This window comes from Podarcis melisellensis (assembly GCF_964234715.1).
Source record: "Podarcis melisellensis genome assembly, chromosome: 1".
NCBI lineage: Eukaryota > Metazoa > Chordata > Lepidosauria > Squamata > Lacertidae > Podarcis > Podarcis melisellensis.
The window spans coordinates 104,843,565-104,858,319 of record NC_138528.1 but is presented as its reverse complement, the minus strand read 5'-3'; positions in this window follow the sequence as shown (position 1 = coordinate 104,858,319).

Below are 14,755 nucleotides of genomic sequence, written 5' to 3'. Positions count from 1 at the left end.
CATGCTATTGAAATTTACAGCCATTAGGTTTCCCATAATCAGTGCAACTCTCCTGTCTTTAAGACCCCACTTGCTCCTGTTGATTAAGAAGGTCTGTCAACACCAATGCCAGTCATAGTGGTTGCTACTGAAAGATATGAAGACCACTCCTTATCTATCCCACAGTGCCATGATGGAGGGGGCAGTCTTGCATGGCTCTGGTAGTTTCTAGAATTTAGATACCATGTAGATTCTATCAATGACTAAAACAATAGTCATAGTTAATTTATTTATACACCACATTTTCCACAAAAACATCTGTGCTCAAAACAGTTCAAAGCAAAGAATCAGTCTACAATAAGAGTACATAAATACGTATATGAAAGACGTTACAATATCACAGTAATTGCTGTACATTATAATATAACACACGATTAGCAATTCATTTATCATAGGATATACTAAAGGTAAATGACCCCTAGATGGTTAAGTCCAGCCAAAGGCAACAATGAGGTGCAGCAATCATCTCGCTTCAGGCCAAGGGAGCCAGTGTTTGTCCACAGACAGCTTTCTGGGTCATGTGGCCAGCATGTCTAAATCGCACCCGGGACAGAGCAACAGGAGCTCACCCCATCATGCAGATTTGAACTGCCAACCTTCTGATCAGCAAGCCCAAGAGGTTCAGTGGTTTAGATCACAGCGCCACACGCATCCCACCATGTTACTTAAAATACACAAAAGTGAGCATAAAGTTTAATAATAAGTGCCAAAGCTGATGGCACAAGTGACTGAAACTGTCATCCCCTTGATGACAAATACAGCATCTCTCCCCCATTATGAATTGGACCTACGAGTAAAACCACAGCTTGCACACACAGATGTTTAATCACAATTACAAGTCAGGTCCAAGCAATGTAAGTAACTAGAATTTCAGCATCTTCCAGCAACCCACACCCACACATGTAACAAAGAGAAGGCATCCTCGAATATAGGAGGCATATACTTCTGGAATTCCCTGAGCAAATCAAGCGCCTACAGGCTACAACTTCCTATTTTGTCCCCACAGGAAAACATCAGGATAAGAGAGAAGGAATGCTACCCAAAAGAAAGTGAAGATTCCTCTTGGATTCAGCTGGTTGGTTCCAGAGTTCAAGCCCTACACAGCTATTATGCCTTCTCTGAGAGTTCATTGTCTAATTTATAATCACAAACATTTCAATTCACTATCCATAGTGGGGGCGGTTCCATTATTAGGCCAGCCAAAATGTTACAAGGGAGTAAGCAAGCTTTTGAGCCTTCCAGAACTCTTTATCAGGCTGAATGTTCAATACAAGCATGGGGGAAGTTGGGGAGGGGGTGTAACTGGTGGTTAAAGCTTTAAACTTTGCTTAGGTTTCAGTCTAAAGACAAAGTCTGGGAAGAAGGAGCAGGTTTCAGGTTAGCATTGTGCACCAGGATGAGGGGATGAAGAAATACACAGTAGCTCAGTTTGCACATAACGCTAAGCCAAATCATGGCATGTGGGCTGTTGGAGAAAAGATTATTGCTGCTTTGCTCCTCCTCTGCTCCTTCTGCTTTGAGCTAAGCAATAGTTCAGCATGGTTGTCTGAATCTGGGATCATGGTTTATTTCCTCCAGACAAACCACAAAGAACAAACCTTGATTACAATTCATTGTTTACCTAGACAGAAACAAACCCTGAGTCTGAGTTGGACAACATGCTAAACCAAACCATGGCTTAGCTCACAGCTCACAGCAGCACAACAGCAGCAGGACTGGAGAGGGAGCAAAGCAGTCATAATTGGCTCTCTGGAAAACCTCAAACTCATACATTGGCTTAGTGTTATGTGCAAACCAGGCCATAGGCTGATTCCCTATTTTTAAAAATATATTTTATAAAGCCATGCAGCAGTTCTCTCCATTTGTCTGTAGCCTTAAGTGAAACACACAGGTTCCTTGTGGCACAGCAGTAAAATAGAAACACAGCAATTTTTACATTAGCAAAGTTGGAGATTCATTTTAGGTAGTGTACTAGATAAAACAAAGTACTGTATGTGGAAACTGACTTAAGTAGCTTCACCTAGCAATTAATGGATTCATCAACTGGAACTAGACCATGGGCAGAAAAGGCACTGTTGAGGGATGAAATTAAGTATCCAGCTACCATTCTTCCAAATGTATCATGCCATTGCTGCCTTCAACTCCTGTGAAAATGAAAAGGGCAGGGAAATGGCTATATATCTACACATCTTGGGGTAAACTAAAATCTATCACTTGGGAAATGAGAGCTTTGATGCCTTACTAATGAAGCAGAGGCAGGACATTTCAGCACAGCATGATCTTTAAATGGAGCACTTAATTCTCTCTCTTATTATAGTAATTGTGCAATGACATCCCTTTCCTTGGAATGTCTCATCCAGCGTTGGCTATAGCCTCATCCCCCCAAGGATGCGACACTGTTTTTCCTCTCTCCACATTCTCGTTTGTGGTGGTCTCATTTGGGTTAACAATGCAATTACAGTCTCAATTTATGTGACTAGCTGCTAGAACAGCAAGAGAAACATTCAAATAGGTTGCTGGGGGGGGGGGACTGCATGCCACCCACACAGTGCTACATTGGCACAAAGCTGTACCACATGGTTGCAGTTGACTTTTACCATTGAATCTCTCGGGAGCTCTTCATGGGCTCTTCAACCTTGCTGAAGCAATAGACGTAGATGTGTTGCTTTCTCAGCCCAATACTATCTTTCAAACGTATGTTTCACTGCTTGGATAAAACATGGACAAGGAAAGACTATGGGGGAAAGGCCATAGCTCAGTGGTAGAGTACATGACTTTGCATGCAAAAGATGCCAGGTTCAAGACCTGTTCTCTCCAGGTTAGGCTGGGAAATACTGCTGCCTGAGACCCAGAAGAAACCTAACTTGGCTTGACCTTGTGGAAGGCAGCTCCCTACGTTTCCAACATGGTGTTTGAATCTAGTCTGCATAAGCACTGATCCAGCCAGGCAAAAGAACTCGGGGAGAGGCTGGAGCAGCGTCAGTGAGCTCTGTGGCTGTCATGAGCTGGTTGGGCACAGAGGGATGGTGGGAGGAATCAGCTGGGAAACCACCAAGGGAAGAAAGCTCAGAGCCCGAGGAGTGGTGGTAGGACAACAATGAGTGGTCACTGGGAGAAGAGGGAGAAGACTGGGAAGATGATCAAGATCAAGCAACAGAGGAACTGGTCTGCTGTCGACTGGACGACTCAACAAGCAATCTTTCCGAGACTGTTCTCCAAATACTCACCGCCCTGAGAACATGCTTGCATTGACTTAAAAAAAAAATACTTACTTAATCTCTCTTTGCTTTAGGAGAAGGGGGACCATTTAAAACATTTCCAGAACCTCATAGCTGAAGAGCAAACATTTGACTTTTCCGCTCCATATGCACTGGAGGTTATCTTGCTGACAGCTTCCTTGGGAGATCTGGTATTTAATTTCCTGGAGAAAGGTTTCTGCTGGGAACTGGCAGGTTTTCATTGTTCTCCATGAGTCTTTAAAACTTCTTTTTTTAAAACAACAGCACACTGCTAGAGTTCTCTCCTTGGTAATGGCACTTCCCTAGCCCATATTCACAATCAGACTCAACATAATGACAAAGGACTACTATGGCAATTAATCATAAATGCGTAGGCTACCTAGCGTGTGTGCACTCATGTGTGTTCAAGGCCAAAGTGGGAGGGGCAATGAGTGTGAATTCTATCTCCGTACAGTAGGCTAGTTTCTACACGCACTCTCTCCCCTCCATCCAGTCAAGCATGAATCATTAGCAGAGTTCAAGGAAACATTTCAGCCAGGCAAGAACACTCAGGGTGTGAAGCAGGGCCGGCAAGAGGAAATTATGAGGCCTGGAGGGCTGCATGTGGTCCCTGGGCCTGAGGTTCCCCATCCCTGCCCTACCCACTTTCCAACATCCACAGGTGTCATACAAAACAGCTGACACAACAACCAATAGCTTCCTCCATAATGGTGAAAGTCAAACAACTTCCGCCACTTGCTCACAGACACAATCCATACCCAGAGTGCTCTTCTTCACACTTGGTCATGTTCTGCTTGGAAGCAATTTGAACACTTTTTAAAACATCCGTTAAAGCTCTGATGAAACCCACAGTAGTTTTGCAGACCTTTTGACTTGCTGTCTTCTTCTCTTTATTACACTAAGGTCTAAAGAGCGTCCTGCGGCTTTGCTTTCCCTGTGACCAAGGCCTCTGGCATTTACAGTGCACAATCAATCATGTCAGCAGCCAGTGTTTGCATAAAAGGAAGAAATACTGCTTTCTGGAACAGGGAAAGCCTGTGAAAGTTACGTTATGGTTTGTGATCATTTCTAGTGAGCCACAATATTGGGCCGGCCAGCAGTTTGAAAGGAAAGCACAGCTCTATGCTATCAGCTAGAATGGTGTCTGATAAGGATTTGTCAACATTTTAGGAGGCATTTTTTGCTGACCATCTGCCCAGGCTTATGTATATTTATGCAGAAGAAAGTTCCATGTGAATGGGAAGGATTCACAGCTCACAACAATGCTAAAAACCCAAGCGAACAGCTCACAACTCAAAACAGTAAAAAGAAATGAGAAAGTTTGTTTCAGTGAATTTGTATTCTCTTTTTCTGTAGATTGTATTCAAAACACATATACTGGAGGCCACCATTCAGTGGTACAGCACATGCTGTGCAAGCAGAAGATCCTGGGTTCAATTCCTGAAAAATGTGATGTACAGGGATGGAATTTCCTGCATATCTCAATGTTGAGCTGAAACACACACAGATTTCCACCCCACCCTCCAATTCCTGTCTCACTCCCTAATGTTGACAAGGAAGTCCCCCGCACCCATTTCTGCTAATAACATTATATGCATTATTATATGCATTATTAGCCATAACATGTGATATGCATATACACTCCTGTTTCATAAAGCAACCAGCACATAAAAAGATATACAACATTGCATATAACAGTACAGTGGTACCTCTGGTTACGAACTTAATTCGTTCCAGAGGTCCGTACTTAACCTGAAACCGTTCTTAACCTGAGGTACCACTTTAGCTAATGGGGCCTCCCACTGCCGCCGGTGCACGATTTCTGCTCTCATCTTAGGCCAAAGTTCTTAACCCGAGGTACTATTTCTGGGTTTGCAGAGTCTGTAACCTGAAATCTTTGTAACCTGAGGTGTTTGAAACCCGAGGTACCACTGTATAAAAATAGATATGTATTAATATACTTATAAAATTATTTTGCAGAAATAGAGTTCAGCATGGGGCTTGACCCTTATGTATTATATACTTTTTCACATATGTCTGCATATAATTAGTCATGCTTTTTGAAAAAAATAATATTCTGCCAGTGCAAAAGTGGTGCTGACATAAGTAGGTGCTTGCTATAGGAGGCAGTCTGATGTTAGTGACACTTGATTGGATCAGAACCACCAAAGGCCATGGCTAAATCCATTTAAAACTGAGTCTTCCTCCATCCTTAGTGCCAGAAAAGGCTTCAGTCTAAGTTGCTGGAGAGCTGCTGCCAGTCAAAGTTGATGGTGCCAGAGCCCATCTTGGCTGTGAGTCCTGGAGGACCTGCTCCCTGCCTTGCAGGTGTTTCCCACTTGACCCTGGGGCCCTGACTGACTCCAGCTGCAAAAGCTTAGGCTGTGGAACAGACTCTTGGCCTGGGTTGTTATTTGGGGATTGTTGCTGCTGTTGCTGCTATTGTGTTTTTGTATCTTTATTTTAGATCTTCTTGCGATTTATGTGGAAATTGTTCAGTTTGGTTGTGTGTTTTAATTGTTTTATTTATTGCTTATTACTACTTTTGTCACGTATTTTTTTCATGTCGTAAGCCACCTTGAGCATGTTTTGAACTGTGGAAAAGCAGCATACAAAAATATATATGTATGTATGAACAAAAAGTCACATCTGTTATAAGGCAGATTTCTGTGTTCCTATTTACAACTATTTATAACTCACAACAGGTATAAGCATGGCAAAAAGCCATAAACATCCAAAGCAACAAAGTATCACAATTAAAGCGTATATAATAGTACTCATAGAAACAACATTTATAAAACTGAATGATTAAATGCGGCAACAATTAAAGAGCCAAAACACCCTGCTGAAATAGACGCGTCTTCGGTGCCTGTCTAAATGGAAGAAGAGAAGAATCTGAAATGTGCCTTCAGTCCAGCAACTGTTCCAATATGGAAGAGTAAGATAAAAGGAGCATATAATTAACTGAAATACTTATAACAACAGCATACCTGCTGGGAGCTCACTTGCTAGGCATTTGCTTGGGCTTTGAAAAATGTTCTAAATGAGGTGATTCCCTCATCACCTCCTCTGGACAGTCTTCTAGATTAGGGAAAATGGTGCTTTGAAAAATGCTGTATTAGAAAAAAGGCATGTACAAAATATATTTTGCTAGGCTAAAACTCCCATCATCCCTCATCCCTTGTGCTAGTCCAGGTGGATGGGAGTTGGAGTTCCACATCCGCAGGGCCAGAGGTTCCCTATCCCTGTTATACCCACTTTCCCCTTACTTCTGAGTAGACACATATAGGGATGCACTGAACGCTTGAGGGGGAAGAAACTGTGCAGGGAGAATTAGGTATTCAAATGGCAAAGGAAAGGGCAGCACCTTTCTACCTTTCTGCTTGCATTGCTTTTAACCTCTCCTTTCAAAGGGATCTTATTTAAGCAATTTTCAGTGAAAGGGCAGCATCGCTGAATAGATCAAGCAGGAAGATAAACCAACACAAAGACAAATGCATTCTCCTTCCTTCTTCTGCTATTAAACTGCCAGCACCCCAGAGAACATTATGTTGCATTTTCTCTCTCCCCTCTCGATTACATCGCCTCTAAACGTCAAAATGCTTTTTTAAACAACTGCTGGGTGGGTGGCCTGTTGAAGCCTGTTGAGGTTTCACTGCCAATCTTCCTATACGGTTGAGTTAAACAGCTAACCCATAATCTTCTCTGTGAGAAGATAAAAGGAAGCCTCAGGTTGTCCTCTCATCATTCTGAAGCCCTCAGGGCTAGGACCACTTCTGTTTTGATTGCCTTGTGACTGAGCTTCAGGCTCTCTCTGGCCTACAGGAAGCAGCTGCACACCCAGGTTTCGTGCTCCCTTAAGCATGCAAGTGTCAGGCAGGCAGCTGGGAGGCAACAAAAACAAGGTTGCATTTTCTCGGGGTCATGGGTTTGAGCCCCACATAAGGCAGAAGATTCCTGAATTGCAGGGGGTTGGACTAGATGACCCTGGTGGTCCCTCCCAACTCTACAATTCTATGATTCTGTGGGTTCAGGGTTGGGGAAATTTATTCAGCCCAAGGGGCAAATTCCCTCATGAACAACTTTCCAGGGGCCAATGCCAGTGATGGGCAAGGCCAAAGGACAAAGTGTGTGCAGGGCAACTGAGGCGACTCTGATCTCTGTACAATAGGCTACATTCCAGCCATGCAAAACCCAGAAATTTACATATACACGTTCACACAAACATACCCACATCAAGGTAAGCAAGAGGAATTATCACAATTCAAGGACCTTTTCTAGCCAGGCCAAAGCACCAGAGAAGCAGGGCTGGTGAGGCGTGTAGCTTGGAGACACAAGGCCAAACAGAGAAACCTTTGGAGGGTTGCATTTGGGCCCCAGATTAGATTTCTCCCCTTGCTTTATTTCCATAGGACACAGATGGCTGTATGTCCGACTTTGCAAGGCCAGCCAATAGTAACTAGTAGTAATAATAATACTAAGAACTGAATACGCTCTCTTTGAAGGGACTTAACAGGTACAATGAAAAGATGAATATTGAAAACTGAAAGTTTCCTACTGGGCTGATAAGTTGCAGTAGTTATTTAAATTGTGGGGTATCTTTATTTTGTCAATTGGCTTGTTAGAACAAGGAAGGGAGAGGAAGCAGGAATGGATTATTTCTGGAGAGAAAGGTCTGTGGGCTGACTGGTTACCTTGAAAACCCTGTGTCAAGGATGAGATTGGATGCAAACTGCATCTGAATTCTGACTGGGGAAATGCAGCTGGTAAGTGAGTAAGGAAAGGCACCCTGCATATATATTTAGAGTTACTTTAGCTTGCATAGTCCAGGACATGAGCTTTGGTTTTGAAAACAGACTCCTGTTCGGAGACCTGGTAAATCTGAACTGGACACTGGAAGGGGTGGGACAGTCTGTCTATTAAAAGATGAGAAAGGTGGTGGGGAGTATAACCCCCATTCTGGGTATTTATGTTGTGTGGCAAGTCCCCTCCCCCATGTGAAATGAAGACACTGGACACATTATTTAAAGTTAATGGGCATTTAACGTTAATGGGCATAAATGGGCATAAAAAGGCCACAACTTTATTGATTACAGAATTGAAAGGTATTGGCCTTAGGCATTGGCTCCTGTCGACTACCTGGCATGGAGACCGGGAAGGGTTATCCACAAGCCGTGGGAGTCCTGTTGAAGTACGCCAACTAGGATCCCATGGGTGTCACCGCTCGGAGGCGTGCCGGAGGCCCTTACCTCCCTAGGTTTCGGACAAGGCAACGCCCCCCGGAGTCCTCTACCGGACTACCCTTTTCCTTGGGGGAAGGTGATGGCGCTTCCTTCCCCCCATTCATTTGCATAACAATTAACCCCTGCCAATGCCGCCACTTCTGGCAGTTTAACAGATGCACTGAAGTGCTCCTTCCAGGTGAGGCTTCTGCATCAGTGGGGTAGCTATAAGTAAGATTCCTACATGGTTGAAAAATTATTATCCTTTGGATAACTAAAAGGTCTGTTTTCTTAAGTTTTACAAGAGCTTAGACGCAGATAATGTCAGTACTGTATTTGCTTTACAAAACATAACTGAGATAAGAAATTCAATCTCACCGTATCATATGAAACTTGGAATTCTTTATGTGTACCAGGGACAAGCAATGTAATAAGTATAAATCTGAAGGGGAGTTTCTATAAAATAATTCAAAGGAGGTATTATACAACAGTCAAGTGGTTAAAAAAATGTTTCCTAAAATATGGGAGAGATAATGAACAAGCCACAGCTCTAAAAGTACTATGTTTATATATGGTGGGACTATAGTCTGATTAAAGAATTTTGGGGGAAAGATTAATCAAATTATTAAAGAAGTTATGGGAGCTGAACTAGAAACAAATCCCATCACAATGCTTTCGGGACAGGTAAAGTACCAAATAAGAAGAGACATGAATATTTTGGGATGACACATGTTAAGAACAGGAAGACCAATATGTTCCAACCACTGATCAATGAAAGTGGAATATTTTGGTGATTAAAAATTATGAGGTATAAAAGCTGTGGGAAGAACCCAGTCAGTATGAGCTTTTCAGCAACTTGGATATTGCTTATTTTGTATCGGAACAAATTTAGATCTGATGGAACAGTGCTCTTCAATATATCAAGTATGAAATAATGTGCTTAAGCTATTGAATGTGAGCTATTGAAATCAAACTATTTTTTTAATGAACAATCTTAGCACTGTGCACCTCTCAACTGATGTCAAAATGGCTATTATCTCTACAGTAATTTGATTCTCTGTTGATCTTCCCTAGAAACATGTTTCCCTTCATGTACTCATGGAATATTTTGCAGGGTTTCCACAAGAGACCATGGCTATGTAGGAACCGTAGGAGCCAGCAGAATCAGAACGTTAAGTTTCCTCTGGGTAGCACACATATCACAATGAAGGTATAAGGGGCAGGAATAAGAACAATACTACAGTGGTGCTTCAGGTTACATACGCTTCAGGTTACAGACTCCGCTAACCCAGAAATAGTGCTTCAGGTTAAGAACTTTGCTTCAGGATGAGAACAGAAATTGTGCTCTGGCGGCACGGTGGCAGCAGGAGGCCCCATTAGCTAAAGTGGTGCTTCAGGTTAAGAACAGTTTCAGGTTAAGTACGGACCTCTGGAATGAATTAAGTACTTAACCTGAGGTACCACTGTACAGTACCACCTCTCTCTCTTATGCAATATATTATGTTTTGCCTCATGCACAGGATAAAAAAAGAAGCGCAGGAAAGGTAGCTGCCAGCAAGGTCTTTACATTTAATTAGGAGTAATCTGTCTCTGTTTCTATTATCCCCTTCACTGCCACCCCTTCTGGCAAACTATGCCAGGAACATTATTGTCAGAGCCACCCGTCTGGTCCCAGCTCACAAGAGACCCAACTCCAATCCGGTTTATTTACAGAAAGTCTTTATTGAAGATCATGGTTGCGTTTACACTCCAACTTTGTGACTCTACGTCTGTACCGTTAGATCGCTGAAGTACCCTCTGAATCTGTCCCGCCTCTGCACCAATTTAAGAGGCTTGTGCTGGACCACCTCTTCCTCTCCTTCCTTTTCCGCAGGGTCTTTCTGCCCCCCTGGGTTCCCCCTCGCCGGGACTCGCCTGAGGCTGAATCCTCTGACGCCTCCGCCCCCCTCCTTCTCGCTTTGGGGCCGGGCTCCTCCCCAGGGCTCTCCTCACTTCCGCGCGCCTCTACCTTTGAACTTGGCGCGCGTACGTTGCTTCTGACCTTTCTCTCGACCGCTACACTGCTCCCGGTGCTACTCTCCACCCCTTCCGGCTGAGCGTCCTGCTCCGATCTTCTCCCCCTGTCTCCTTCACGCTCTGCTCCCTCTGACACCCTGGTAACTCCACCCCCTTCACTCCGTTCCGGCTGAGAAGCTGGCTCCTGTGTCCTACTCCTACTGAGGCTTCTCCCTTCGCCCCCCTGTTCCTCCCTGCTTCCCCCTTGGCCCCCCTTTGGTCTGACCAGGGGGGCTCCCTTCTGGGAGTCTTCTGACTCACTGGACAAACTCATGGACGACCTTTGGTCATCGTCATCCTCCTCCTCATCTCTCTGGGATTCTTCCCCCTCGCTCTCTGTCTCCTCCCCCATCTGCTCTTCTCTCCCTGAAACCCTGACAATTATATTTAAAGAAATCAGCTTCTCAGTAAATGGAAGCACATATAAATTAATGTTAGATAAACCTCTGCCTTGTTACTTCTCTGGTAATGACCCCCAATAAATAAAAATGTGATCTAGAGCATTGTTAACATGAGAAGGCCAAGTGATAAACTGGCCTGCTTTGTGCGACCAAGGATTTTTTAACATAGAAATTTGGTTTCCTCTGGAATAACTCTAGCATGCAACTAATGTATGTATTGTCTGTTTCAAAATATGTACATGTAACAAGAATCTGGCTCCTAGCACGGTGTCACCTTACATATATACAAAACAAAATTGACACGTGTACAGTTGTCACAGACAGAAGTGAATGCTGGGAGTACAGAGAGTTTTTCTGCATGGAAGGGTTATCTATGTAAAAGATAATTTCCTGTACTGCAGCTCATAGGGACAAATGATTACCTGCACTTTTAAGAATCTGCCCAGGCATGAAGACCTTGCTCATGTGCCCACCTATGTGGTCAAACTGATTGGCAGGTTCAAGGAAGAGACTTTTTTGTGATGGCTCCCAAAATGTCTAACACCCTCGTCTCAGAAGAGGGTATAATATTTAAAGAGCTTTTAAAAATACACTTTTTTGTTAAATAAGTCCTTCCCCAACCTGGTTTTTAGCTTACCTTTTTAATAACTGTTTTTAGATTACCTTTTTCATAGCTGTTAATGTGCTGCCTTTGTTTGCATCTATTTGGTTTTTATGACATTGTGAATCACCTTGGGTGCCCAAAGGTAGCATATGTATAATTTTATGATTTTTAAAAACTGTTTTAAAGGCTGCAATCTTAAAAAAAAAAATACTGGGGAATAAGCTCTACTGAACACAATGGGACTTGCTTCTGAGTAAACATGCCATGCATAGGACGAAGCTTTAAGCATATATTTAATTTAGTGTCCTGTTGCTTTCTAAACTCTGGATGTTGAAAGGAAGCAAGGATCCGTTTTGCCAAAAGCAAGCACACACGAAAGCTGTACAGCAAAAAAAAAAAGATTTAGCTCCTCACAATGAAAAGCATCTTGAATACAGATGGCAAAGAAGATTATAAATTCACCTTGGACTAGGCAAGGTGGGTAGTGTGTTCAAAAGCTGGCTGTCACTGGCTGGGGGTCTGCTTGTTGGCCTGTGTGCGAAAGTTCAGTTGCTCTCAGCCCTTTTCTGAATAATGGGCAGCTGTCTCCTTGCCACGACATGGCTTTTACGTTCTGGGTCAGCAGTGAAAGGAAGAGCTGCATCATAGCACACAGGTACTAGAAGGACAGGATAGAAATCTCTATATAAATAAAAACAGAGAGAGTGCTTAAACCTCCAGTCTGTTCCTCCAACTCCTAGATGGATGGAGGGCAGGGCCGGATTTAGGTTTGATGAGGCCCTAAGCTACTGAAGGTAATGAAGCCCTTTATAAGTCCAGCTGTCCTTTGTCAATAACAAATTGTTGCTGTTTTTTTGTGTTGAATATATCCAATATGGTAATTTATGGACCTAATAGGTATCTAAAGTCATTTGCACATGCAGAATGTAGGCACCCTATATATAGAAATGAGCAAACCAGTGATATTTTAGGGAGCAGGCTAGCAGGCAGGGCCCATTACTTGCATCATAGGAGCCTACACAACACTAAACACTGTTGCTGTATGTAGGTTTTATTTTATTTGTGTTTTATATTTTGGAAATGTACATCCAGTTTTTTTCTTTAAATTTTTTTGGGGCCCCCAAGAGAGTGGGGCCCTAAGCTATAGCTTGTTTAGCTTATACGGATATCCAGTACTGATGGAGGGCAGCTATGGAACTGCTTCCAAGTGTTTTGCTGGACTTTTTAAAAAAAAATCACATACCATACTTTTAATATAGGTTCATGCATTCTTATAATGCACACAGTAACACACAAATCGTACTTGCTCAATGCAGTTTGGCACCTCTTCACAAACTGATACTAATTATGTGGTGATGATGATTGGAATAAAGAATGACACTTAACAACAAGTCCCCTGGCAATTTCAAGTGTTTTGTTTATCTTTAGAATACTCAGTGTCTGGTGCCTAATGCTTTTTTAGGTTCAGTGCCTCATTTGGTGTAACAGCAGTTAGTTGCCTTTTTTCCATGGAGTCAGAAAAATAAAGGCAAGTAATGACATGGTCTTGTCACTCCCCTGGGCACCAGAACGTATCACGGCTGTTGTAAGGGAATTTTAAAAATAGCTTCTCTGGACTTTGTTGAAACCGTTGTTTTGTTTTGCAAAGCTTTGCCAAGAGACTTGCATTATGGTCATGTTAGATGCAGCAAAACCATCAAAGAGTCTTGTGGCACTTTAAAAGACTGTAACAAATTTATTACGGCACAAGTTTTTGTGAGCTATAGTCGGTGCAAGAAGCAGTGAGTTCAGAGGGAAATTGAATGCAAAAAAAGTAGAGGAGATGGTGGCATTTACATTACAGCTCAGCGGTGATCATCAGCCAAGCAGCGCTGGGGATTAACACAAAAACCTTGGCTTTGGCCCACACTGTTTTTGTATGGCTACCATTAAACTTTAAAGTAGTTGTCCCTGTTGATAACTCTCTGCATTGCATATCTTTATTATTTCACTGCTTACAATCCCACCCTAACACCATCTGCACGTATATGGCCCTTCAGGTCTCTTCATCTGGCCCTCAGGCCTTTCCCCAGGCCATATCGCCTCCCAAGTCCATCTTCACACACTCCTTGACTGTTTCCCCTCCTCCAGTGGAATGTGCCCTTGAACTCTGATGATAACTTTGGCTTAGGCTCACACGCCCCTGTCTATCCTCTATGTAGAAAAGAGCCTATTGTACAGAGGTAAAATTATTTTCTCTGTCCACATTTGCCTCTGGCCCTGCCCACCCCTGACACTTGGCCCTGGGAAAACTGCCTAGAAGGGAATGTGCTCCTCAGACTGAAAAAGGTTCCTCACACCTTTATTGTGTATCTGATGAAGTTGACTTTAATCCCACGAAAGCTTATGGCACAATCAATGTGTTAAGAGCCTTGTGGTACTTGAAAATCTCTGTTGTATTGTGTTTGATACATCACTGATTAATTGGGCAATTAAAAAGTAACACAGATAATGGAAGGTGTTAATTAACCTTCCTTGTTTTAACATACAGATAAAGATCAATGGAAGAACACTTTCTGCATCCAGAAATATACAGCAGGCAGTGAAAAGGCTAAGATTCAAATGAAACATAACAGGATTGGAGACAGAGATGCCCTTCGGTGAGTGGAAGACCTTTTCCTCATGCATCCCTCATGTATTCTGACTTTACCTTCGTGTGCGGAGAAAAAGAGAACTGAAATTCAGAGGCGCTTCTGTTTGCAAAAGGCTCTCAAGATCCTTAAGCTAGTTTAAGGTCTGTACAATATTTTGCATAATAATGAAGATGCTGTGGAACAATGCCACTGGGAAGATTTTTCCCACTGGTGTAGCTCTGGTGTCACATCCACCATGTACATTTAAAGCACTCTTTTAACACATTAACCATGATGGCTTCCCCCAAATAATCCTGAGGACTATAGTTTAAGAGTCTCCTAACAACTCCCATCAATAAATGACAGCTCCTAGGATTCTTTGGGGGAAGCAGTGAATATTAAAATGGTTTAAGTGTACTTTGCATCTGCCGTGTCGTATCTGCTAAGCAGAGCAAAACCATGATCCGGTCAGTGCAAGGATTTCCCCTTGCTCAACAGGTCTCCCCCTCCGTCCCCCGCCTGTGCACATCTTAAATCTGTTCTAGGGATTTCAACTTTCCTCAACCCTTTAAGAGGAGATTTG